A 9,996-nucleotide genomic window follows, 5' to 3' on the forward strand; every position below is an offset into this window, starting at 1 on the left:
TTTACACTTACACAACACATGACCACTCAACTCCCCTCTCCGTCACTCTACACTACATCAAAAAAAAAAATACTGTATGCAGTGTTCCTGTAGGATTTTTTAAAGTTCTTATCATTTCTATGATAACCTGAATCTGAATGTCAGTTAGAGCTTACATCTGATCAGCTGATCCACGTCCTCCTTTAAAGTCAACGAGCCTTCCCACTGACCGGTCGCTCTTTAAAGACAGACAGCTGGGTTCAGGAGAGTCTGGTCTCTGCTGCTGGATCCTGAAACAACAACACAACTGATGTTAAATATTTTAGGTAGATGGAACATGAATACAGAAAAGTTTTGCAGTTTTATGCAACTTGGCTAAATATTTGTCAGATTTCTACAGACCCCGGATGACGATAACAGAACGAGTTTCGCGGCAGATAATGTGTAATTTAGAGTCTGCATGTTCAGTGCCCCGATCACTCCCACTATATGGATATAAGCAACTCTTGAATGGACCTAAATATTGTCCAAAGGACTCCTAATGACACCAAAGTCACATGGGTGAGCAAACAACCTTATTTTATGCCAGAAATAAGGTCCAGGTTGTAAAAAATGGCACTTGTCCTTTAACATGTGGATGTTCAGACAGGGACTCTTTACTGCAGCTGGACAATGTGTGTCTAAGTCGTAACTCTTTTTGACTCCACAGGAAGAACGTTCAACAGAAACTCAAAAGCTTTGAAATTTAGTTTAGTCTTACATCTGATCAACTGATCCACCTCCTCCTTTAAATTCAATGAGCCTTCCTGTTGACCGGTCACTCTTTAAAGACAGACAGCTGGGTTCAGGAGAGTCTGGTCTCTGCTGCTGGATCCTGAAACAACAACACAACTGATAAATCTGCATGTTGGAGAAAAACTGATGAAAAATATCTTCAATATTTTAATGAACACAACAACTGCCTTTTAGAGAGAAAAGTCTGACAGTTTTAATTCTGACCTTTGACCTCTGGTCTGGCCCTGATGTCCCCCACACAGAGTGGTTTTAGAGGGAGGGGCTCCCTCCTCCTCTGTGTCCTCACACTGATCCATGCTGCTGAGGTCACATCCACATCAGCTCACACACACTTTGTAGCTTCACCTGCAGAGGAAACACACATCATTCATGTGCACAGCAGCTCACATGTCCATCATGTCTCCAGCTGCTCCTCCACTGATTGGCTCTTCTTCTCTGCTTCATATCAGTGTCAGCTGAATGCAGTCACACAGCAGTGAGGAAGAGGAAGCTGCCATCAGCTGCTGTACTTCTACTATCAGTCCACTAGATGGCGTCAGGAAGCTGCAGTGAAGTGAAGAGCAGCCCAGCAACATGATCCATGGACGACTGTTTCCATCCACTGACACTGTCAAGTTTCCCCCACTTGAAAGGGCAGCTTGCTTCAGAAGATTTTAACTGGACTTCACTCAATGACCAGGAATCAATTCTTTCTTTTCTTTCTTTTATTTTGAAGAGTTGCCATGGCCAAAAGCAGGTGAAAAACCTTAAACACAAACACAAATAGATCAAGAAAAAATAATAAATCAACATAACACAAGATCAAATAATTGATTTTAACCTTAATTTTAAACAACTAGAAATTAATCTGAAGAATATGTAGAAACAAACCCCATATTTAAAGCAACCAAAATGAAATAAAGACATTATCACTCTCAATGATAATTTTAACCTTAGCAGCTTTAACCTCCTATAAACACGCACAATCCATACTTTTAACTTTTTAACCTTTTAAAGTCTTTTAAAATACATTACATTTTTAACTCTTTTTAAACCTACATAATTTCAAATATATGACATTTTTAACATGATTTATTAATTGACATTTTACCTGAGTTTGATACGATGATTTACTACTTTTAAATACACACATTTTAACATGAATTTAACTGCATGATCCACTAAACTACTAAAATCCACATAATCAAAAGCTCACCGGCTCCTTCTTCCTTGCTTGAAACAAGCTTTTAGTCCTGCGTCACTTCTTCATGTCCATTTCCATGTCTCCACACATCCTCACACGCTGCTCACCGTCCTCAGAGTGCCTTCTCTGACTCCTCTGATCACTAAATCAACTTCACCTGGTCCAATCAATCAGCTCCCCTGGGCTGGGAGTCACACCCAGACCTGAAGCACCCAGGCAGAGAGGGCGTGGCCTGCAGCTCAGCTCAACAGACACACACAAGGACTGAGATCCACTGAGTTGATGTGACACAGTCTCTGTGTGGACAGCGTCCCTGTAGAAAACCACTGGATCAAACAAGCTACAGCTGATTGTTACACACACAACAACTGGGCCTCAACGCAGCTGCAGTACAAGCAGGAAGTAGCACAACAAGGAAATACTCAAGGAAAGTACAAGTACCTGACAACAGTACTGATCAATAGACTGTAGTAGCTGTTGAAGCAGGAGCCTCTGTGGTGTTCACTGTCTTTCTGAACATCATATTAAAAACCCTGTGAGCCGCTCAGCCCGCCACACTGAGTCCACATCAGTCCTGTAGTGTAAATCTAATGACAGACCACTCACCACAGACAAAGTCACAGCTGTTCTCCAGCGGCTGTCCGGACAAGCTCAGGCCGCGATTAGTGGCTCAGACAGCGGGAGAGCAGCGGCTCATCTCCGCCTCCTCCACAGGCTGATTCAGGCGGTAAAGCTGCCTCCAGCTGCACACAAATAACCACTCTCTTCATGTAACTGCCACAGGAGACAATAAACTGCGACACAACTGTTGGTGTTAAACTATGAACTGTGACTCACCTGTTGGATATGATACTGTAATCTTATCTGGATAAATGAATCTGCTCCGCTGCACTTTGCTCCATGAAATAAAATACCCAGTGTACAAAGAACGTTTATCACACACAATATTACAGAACAAAGTTACATGAGGGAAGTTCAATCAGGACAGACTATTAAGAATGGAATAGACGGGATGTGAAGCAGAAAGACAATTATTGTGAACAAATAATATTTTGGTGCTTAGGCCCCAGGGAGCAGATCAGCTCAGAAGACAGATTGATGAATGTGAAGCTTCTATCTGAAGAGGACTTCCCCCGGGCCCAGACACTGGTGGTGGTAGCGATGATGCCTGCTGAGTTTTTTGCAGGCTGGTTGACAGCTGAATGAGAGTAGAAAGAGAGCACTTTTAAACATGACAGATGAAAGTTGATTGGAGGAGGAGAGAAGGTGGCGGATTGTGATTGGATGAGGACACGTGCTGAGGGGTGGATTTACTATGGACTCTATAGACTCAGTAAGCATGCTTGGAGAGATAGTCTTCCTGACTGAACTTTTGCTAAGCTTCATTAAGCTACAGTAACAGAAAATGACATGTACCCAGGTGAACTAAACAATGTACTATGGAAATTATAAAGCAATAAACAATTAATGAGTAACAGGAAAGGCACCAGCTTCATCAACTGCTCCACCACCACAAGGCCAAAGTCCATCTGCTGATAAGATTCCTGATAACTTATAGTAGGTGTAATAAGTGCAGCTCAGGAACAAAGATGACTCTGATACGATTGTTTTCCTGCTTTTATTTACTACAGAGGTGGTGAAAACACATGAAAATAATACATACAGTCTCCTGGTCTACCTCTATAACAATGCAGCACATCACTGTTGCATTGGTCAATAGCAGGGCTGTGGCTGCACTGTCCCAATCACTGCTGTTTGGCCTTGGAGAGAGCGTCACCTCAGCCCTGACTGCTTTCCCTTTGCCCCGTGTGAGTGATGTTTTTTTTTAGCACATTTTAACTTTTTGATATAAGTGATTGTTGTAATTTGAACCTCTGTCTCTGCCTAAGCCCTAAGCTGTATGTCAGACCCGAGTGCTTTCCTTTGTTAATATTCCTAAAAATTCTGTCACAATGAATGACATCATATGAATGGATTCATATGAGGCTGAAATAGAAGGAACTTTGTGCCACTTGTGCATTGATCCTGTCAGTCGTATTGTTCTAGACCTCCTCTGTGATGCAAGAGAGTTGGACATTTCTCTGATTTTTCTTTTGTATAGTAGTAGGTACCCCAAGATAGGGATACTGGGGGCGTGACTAACAAGCAGCTGTGTAACGTTACCCCATGCGTTACCCACACCATTCATGACCTCACTCAGAGTGTCAGTAGCTACAGCTTTTACTATACAGAGTCATTTTAATAGTTTAATCATTGTTTTAACAGACAATCCATCTAGAGCAGTGTTTCCTTTTCTTCTTGTACAGTCCTTATATTCATCGTAAGTCTCCATAAATAACGTTTAATACATAATCTTTAATCTCTGTGCAACAAATGACAGAAACAAATTTAATAGTTTGGGTTTAACCATCTGTGTGTGACGACCTTCACACTAAAACGTTGATAATAATAATAATAATTAGATTTTCCTAAAGCTTTAACCTAAAATCTTCTGAGTTCAGAGTTAATTCTCTCTTAAACCAAACACCGATCATAACCTGATCAGACCTGAACTCATCAATAGCCCAATCACCAATCAATAGACGAACAGTGAAAGTGAATCAGAGTCAAACAGCATTGAGTTCAGACGTGAGGTCATCGATCAGTGACCTCATCATGAACAATAAACAGAAACTCTGAGGTTGAACCTTTGACCTTCAGTCAGACTGACGATCTGAACTTTCTCTTAAAGACACAGTGAACGTTTCTTTGTGAGGTCATGCGACGTTGTGATGTCATCACTCCTCCAGGCTGCCGTCGCTGAGCAGGAAATGAGGTCTGACCAGCGACAGCATGGGGCCCCTCGGTGCCCCGGCCAGACAGTACGCCTCGTCCGGCCCGACGCCCCGAGACCGCAGCGTCCTCAGCGCGGCGCAGCAGCTCTCTCTGCCGCCGCGCGCCGTCACCATGACGAAGCTGAGCGGGCTGTCGACCATGCCGAACCTCCGCCGCATCTCACCGAGCCGAGCCGACAAACTCTGCAAAAGGAGAGAGACAGTGAACGCAACCTCCAGGTCAGAGCAGAGGACGACCAGACAAGGCCGTTTTATTTGTATCGCCCGTTTTTATAAACAGTTTGTCTCAAAGGGCTTCACATCCCATCATAACAACATCCTCTGCCCTTTGACCCTCACATCCACTGAGGAAAAACTCCATGGAAAACCCTTTTAAAGGACAATTCCAGGCAAATTCAACTCGGGGCTGTATGTTCCTATCATTTTAGGTCTAAAAGAAGGAATCTGAAGATTTGCAGTTTAGTTGCTCCTGTTTTGCGGTAGTTGTGTCTGTCCCCGCATCGCCACGGCAGCAATGAATGGGAGCGGATGCAAGTTCTGCTGCTTAGGCTGTTTACATCCCTCAAAGCCGGGATTTTTTTCCACGGACAGCGTCAGATGGCGACTCAAACATGCACTGATACGTTTTTTTTACTTGAAGCAAGTCAAGAGTTGATATTCCTGTGTTTATGACACAAACGGGAGCTTTCCCACTGCACCTGAACACACCGCGCACGGCAACTTGGGTCTCGCGCGAGACTCCTGGAGACTTTGAATTAGATCTAGTTTTACAAACATGTCGGCTTGCTTGAAGTAAATAAACTTCTCGGTGCATGTTTCAGTCGCCATCTGACGCTGTCTGTGGAAAAAAAATTGCGGCTTTGAGGGATGTAAACAGCCTAAGCAGCGGAACTTGCATCCGCTCCCATTCATTGCTGCCGTGGCGATGCGGTGACAGACACAACTACCACAAAACAGGAGCAATTAAACTGCAAATCTTCACATTCCTTCTTTTAGACCTAAAATGATACACCCCCGAGTTGAATTTGCCTGGAATTGTCCTTTAAAAGTGAAAAACTGGAGAAACCTCAGAGTGAGCAACAGAGGAGGGATCCCTCCCCCAGGACAGGCAGTAGATGTCGTATACAGACAAGTTTATACTGTATACAAACAGTTTATAACATGGAATATGGGAAAGGTTAACAAGAGCTGATGAAAGAGGCAGCTGGCGGCGGCGAGTAGCTACCTGAGCGGCCCGTTGACACGCCGACGCCGGGCTGACGTCGGGCTGGACGACGGCGTCGCCACAGAATAAAACTCTGAGCTGCTCAGACGAACAGGAAGCCATCTGCTGGTCCAACAGCGCCGAGAGGACGCCTGGACCGAGGACAAGGAGGATTCACCTTCTGACACCACACTCACCAATACACCGTCAATACATGATTAGAGCTGCAACAATGAATCAACTAATCAAACAATAATTGATTATTAAATTAGTCATCAACTATTTTGATAATTGAATAATCACATGGGTAGTTTTTTCTAAAGGGATAGTTCAACATTTTGGCAAATTGGCCCCCATTGCCATAATCCCTATAGTCATAGCAGTAGGTTCGTTACCTTTAATTGTCGGTGCAAGGTATTTTTAGAACGGCGGAGCAGAGCCGTGAGCTGCTCAGAGCTACGCTACGGAGGCTCATGGGATTTCTTGGTTTCCCTCATCAAACTCGTCAAATACACAATCCAACAACTCCACAACGCTCTGGTGGACAAGTTGTGACCTGCACATTCACCACGCTATGAGATAATAACAGACGTTATGAGACAGAGTTGTTTTAGAGGTAAACAGAGACTGCTTGATGAAAAACTGTCCCTGAAGGCAACGTGCATCAGCAGTTTTGCATTTGCCTCGAAAACAACTCCGCACTGACAATTAAAGGTAACAAACCTACTGCTAATAAGGGATTATGGCAATGGGCCAATTTGCCAAAATGTTGAACTGTCCCTTTAAGAGAAAAAAAGTCAAAATTCTTTGATTTCAGCTTCTTAAATGTGAATATTTCTGGTTTCTTTGTTCCTTTATGACAATAACAAACAATAAACTGAGTCTCTCTTTGGTTTGTGAAGAAAACAAGACATTTGAGGACGTCGTCTTGTGGTTTGGGAAACACTGATTTGGCATTTTTTAACATTTTATTGACCAAACAACTAATCGATTAATCGTTTAAAATAATCAACAGATTAATCGATGACAAAAATAATCATCAGTTGCAGCCCTATACACGATCAATCCATTACCAATATGTTAGCAATGGAGGGGAACTTCATCATATTTTAAGTTTTAATCATCCTGCTGTGAAAACGTGGCGTCGTCGTGGTGACGTGGTGGTGGTGGTGAAGAAGAGACGAAGCCTCCTCACCTTTCTGCGACGCCTGCGACGCCTCGTCTCTGTCCGTCGTCAGGAACAGCTGCACGTTGTTGTCCAGCAAACAGTCGGTGAAATCCTCCTCAGCCGAGAAACAGAAGCTGCCGACGTCCAGACCTGCAGCAGAGCGACGGTGACCATGACGATGACGATGATGATGATGTCACAACAGGAAGTGAACACTGACCCGTCACTGACCGGATAAACTCTTAAAAAGTTAAATTACCGTAGCGTCTGGTGCTGCTGATGATGCGGGAGCTCTGCCGCTGCTGCTGCGCATCAGTGGTCACCATGACGACGTCAAACAGCAGCGTCTCCGTGGGATTCGCCTCCAGCAGACGCTGATTCACTCTCTGCAGAGCCTGATGGAAAACAAAGTCCAGCCCTTCATGTGTCGTCTTCAACACAACAGCTCACACATTGTTCCCTCTGTTGTCGGGGACTATTTTCTGTGGCGGATTAATTCACATTTGGTGAAATTTAGGTGAGATTCGGTGAGATCAACTTCAGAAACTGAGGAATTTTGGTTATTTATCTATTTATTGACTCGTTATTTATTCGACTGTGATTGTTACAATGTGGTGGTGCTTATAACCTCCTGTTGTCCTACTGGGTCAAGGAAGGAAGGACGAAGGGAAAGATGGGAGGAAAGAAGGAAGGGAAAAATGAAAGAAAGATAGATGGAGGAAGGGAACAGATTGGGTCAATTGGGTCAAAAAGGAAAGAAGAAGTAAGGACGAAGGGAAGGAAGGAAGGAAGGAAGGAAGGAAGGAAGGAAGGAAGGAAGGAAGGAAAAGGGAAGGAAAAAGGAAGGAAGGAAAAAAAGGAAAAAGATGGAGGGAGGGAACAGATTAGGTCAAAGAAGGGAGGAGATGGATGGATGAAGGGAAAGAAGGGAGGAAGGAAGGACAGAAAAATGAAAGAAAGATAGATGGAGGAAGGGAACAGATTGGGTCAATTGGGTCAAAAAGGAAGGAAGAAATGAGGACGAAGGAAGAAAGGAAGGAAGGAAAGAGGGAAGGAAAAAGGAAGGGAGGAAAAAAAAGGAAAAAAGATGGAGGGAGGGAACAGATTAGGTCAAAGAAGGGAGGAGATGGATGGATGAAGGGAAAGAAGGGAGGAAGGAAGGACGGAAAAATGAAAGAAAAATAGATGGAGGAAGGGAACAGATTGGGTCAAAAAGGAAGGAAGAAATGAGGACGAAGGGAAAGAAGGAGGGAAGGAAAAGGGAAGGGAAAAAGGAAGGAAGGAAAAAAAGATGGAGGGAGGAAACAAATTAGGTCAAAGAAGGGAGGAGATGGATGGATGAAGGGAAAGAAGGGAGGAAGGAAGGACAGGAAAATGAAAGAAAGATAGATGGAGGAAGGGAACAGATTGGGTCAATTGGGTCAAAAAGGAAGGAAGAAATGAGGACGAAGGAAGAAAGGAAGGAAGGAAAGAGGGAAGGAAAAAGGAAGGGAGGAAAAAAAAGGAAAAAAGATGGAGGGAGGGAACAGATTAGGTCAAAGAAGGGAGGAGATGGATGGATGAAGGGAAAGAAGGGAGGAAGGAAGGACGGAAAAATGAAAGAAAAATAGATGGAGGAAGGGAACAGATTGGGTCAAAAAGGAAGGAAGAAATGAGGACGAAGGGAAAGAAGGAGGGAAGGAAAAGGGAAGGGAAAAAGGAAGGAAGGAAAAAAAGATGGAGGGAGGAAACAAATTAGGTCAAAGAAGGGAGGAGATGGATGGATGAAGGGAAAGAAGGGAGGAAGGAAGGACAGGAAAATGAAAGAAAGATAGATGGAGGAAGGGAACAGATTGGGTCAATTGGGTCAAAAAGGAAAGAAGAAATGAGGACGAAGGGAATGAAGGAAGGAAGGAAGGAGGGAAGGAAAAGGGAAGGGAAAAAGGAAGGAAGGAAAAAAAGATGGAGGGAGGGAACAGATTAGGTCAAAGAAGGGAGGAGATGGATGGATGAGGGATGAGGGAAAAAAGGGAGGAAGGAAGGATGGAAAAAAGGAAAGGAAAAAGGATTGTGGAAAGAAGGAAGGAAAGAAAGATGGAGGGAGGGAACAGATTGGTTCAATTTGAAACCAGAAAGACAACAGGAGGGTTAAAATACATCATGTATAATAAATACTGTGGTATTTCAATAATAAAACTGTAACATTCCCAGAATAACTTTAATATTTTGAGATAATGTAGTTGTACTTTGAGAATAAAGTCGTAGCATTTTATGCTGAAAAAATATATTTTAAAAGGAGGAAGTTATAATATCTGAGGAATAAAGTTGTATTTCTGGAGTCGTAACATTTCCTGAATAAAGTCACGAGAATAAATTCATAATTTAGGGATAAACAAAAGAAATGAAGGAATAAAATCCCAGAATTTCAGAAATACTGCGGCTGTAATTCAAGGACAAAGTCGTAGTGTTTCAGGAATAAAAGTTGGACTTTGTATTTTAAAGAGTTTTTCTTTCTTATTAAAATACTTTTTTTAGGGGAAAAATTATAATATTTATAGTTGTAACATTTCTAGAATAAAATTAGCGGATACAAATATTCTGGAGATAAAATTGATTATCTATTCTTGTCAACAAAGTTCATATCTTGATACCACAGCTCACAAACCAATAATAATATTCATCATTTATGGACAAACTGAGGCGTCACCAGTACACGGTCTGTATGACGCTGCAGTTTCTCCGTCTCTAGTGAAAACTCTCTCTTATCTGTATAGAAAGAGAAGTGGAGGCTACTTGGTTATTACATGAGCTGCTCAGTGTTTTCCAGGTCTTGTCTGTTTTTATGCGCTTGTCG

The 9,996-nt window shown here is 42.9% G+C and overlaps 1 protein-coding gene and 1 pseudogene across 2 annotated transcripts in view; one reads left to right on the forward strand and one right to left on the reverse strand.

Annotated features, from left to right (window-relative positions):
• The window catches only part of LOC310987928, a 198,261-nt pseudogene that overhangs the window by 47,194 nt on the left and 141,071 nt on the right, over positions 1–9,996 (forward strand). The gene's annotated exons all lie outside the window — the stretch shown is intronic.
• LOC310987601 (cytosolic 5'-nucleotidase 1A-like) overlaps positions 1–9,996 on the reverse strand; it is a 44,525-nt gene that overhangs the window by 30,587 nt on the left and 3,942 nt on the right. The gene's annotated exons all lie outside the window — the stretch shown is intronic.

The sequence above is a fragment of the Trachurus trachurus genome (genome assembly GCF_905171665.1).
Source record: "Trachurus trachurus genome assembly, chromosome: 6".
In the NCBI taxonomy this organism is placed as follows: domain Eukaryota; kingdom Metazoa; phylum Chordata; class Actinopteri; order Carangiformes; family Carangidae; genus Trachurus; species Trachurus trachurus.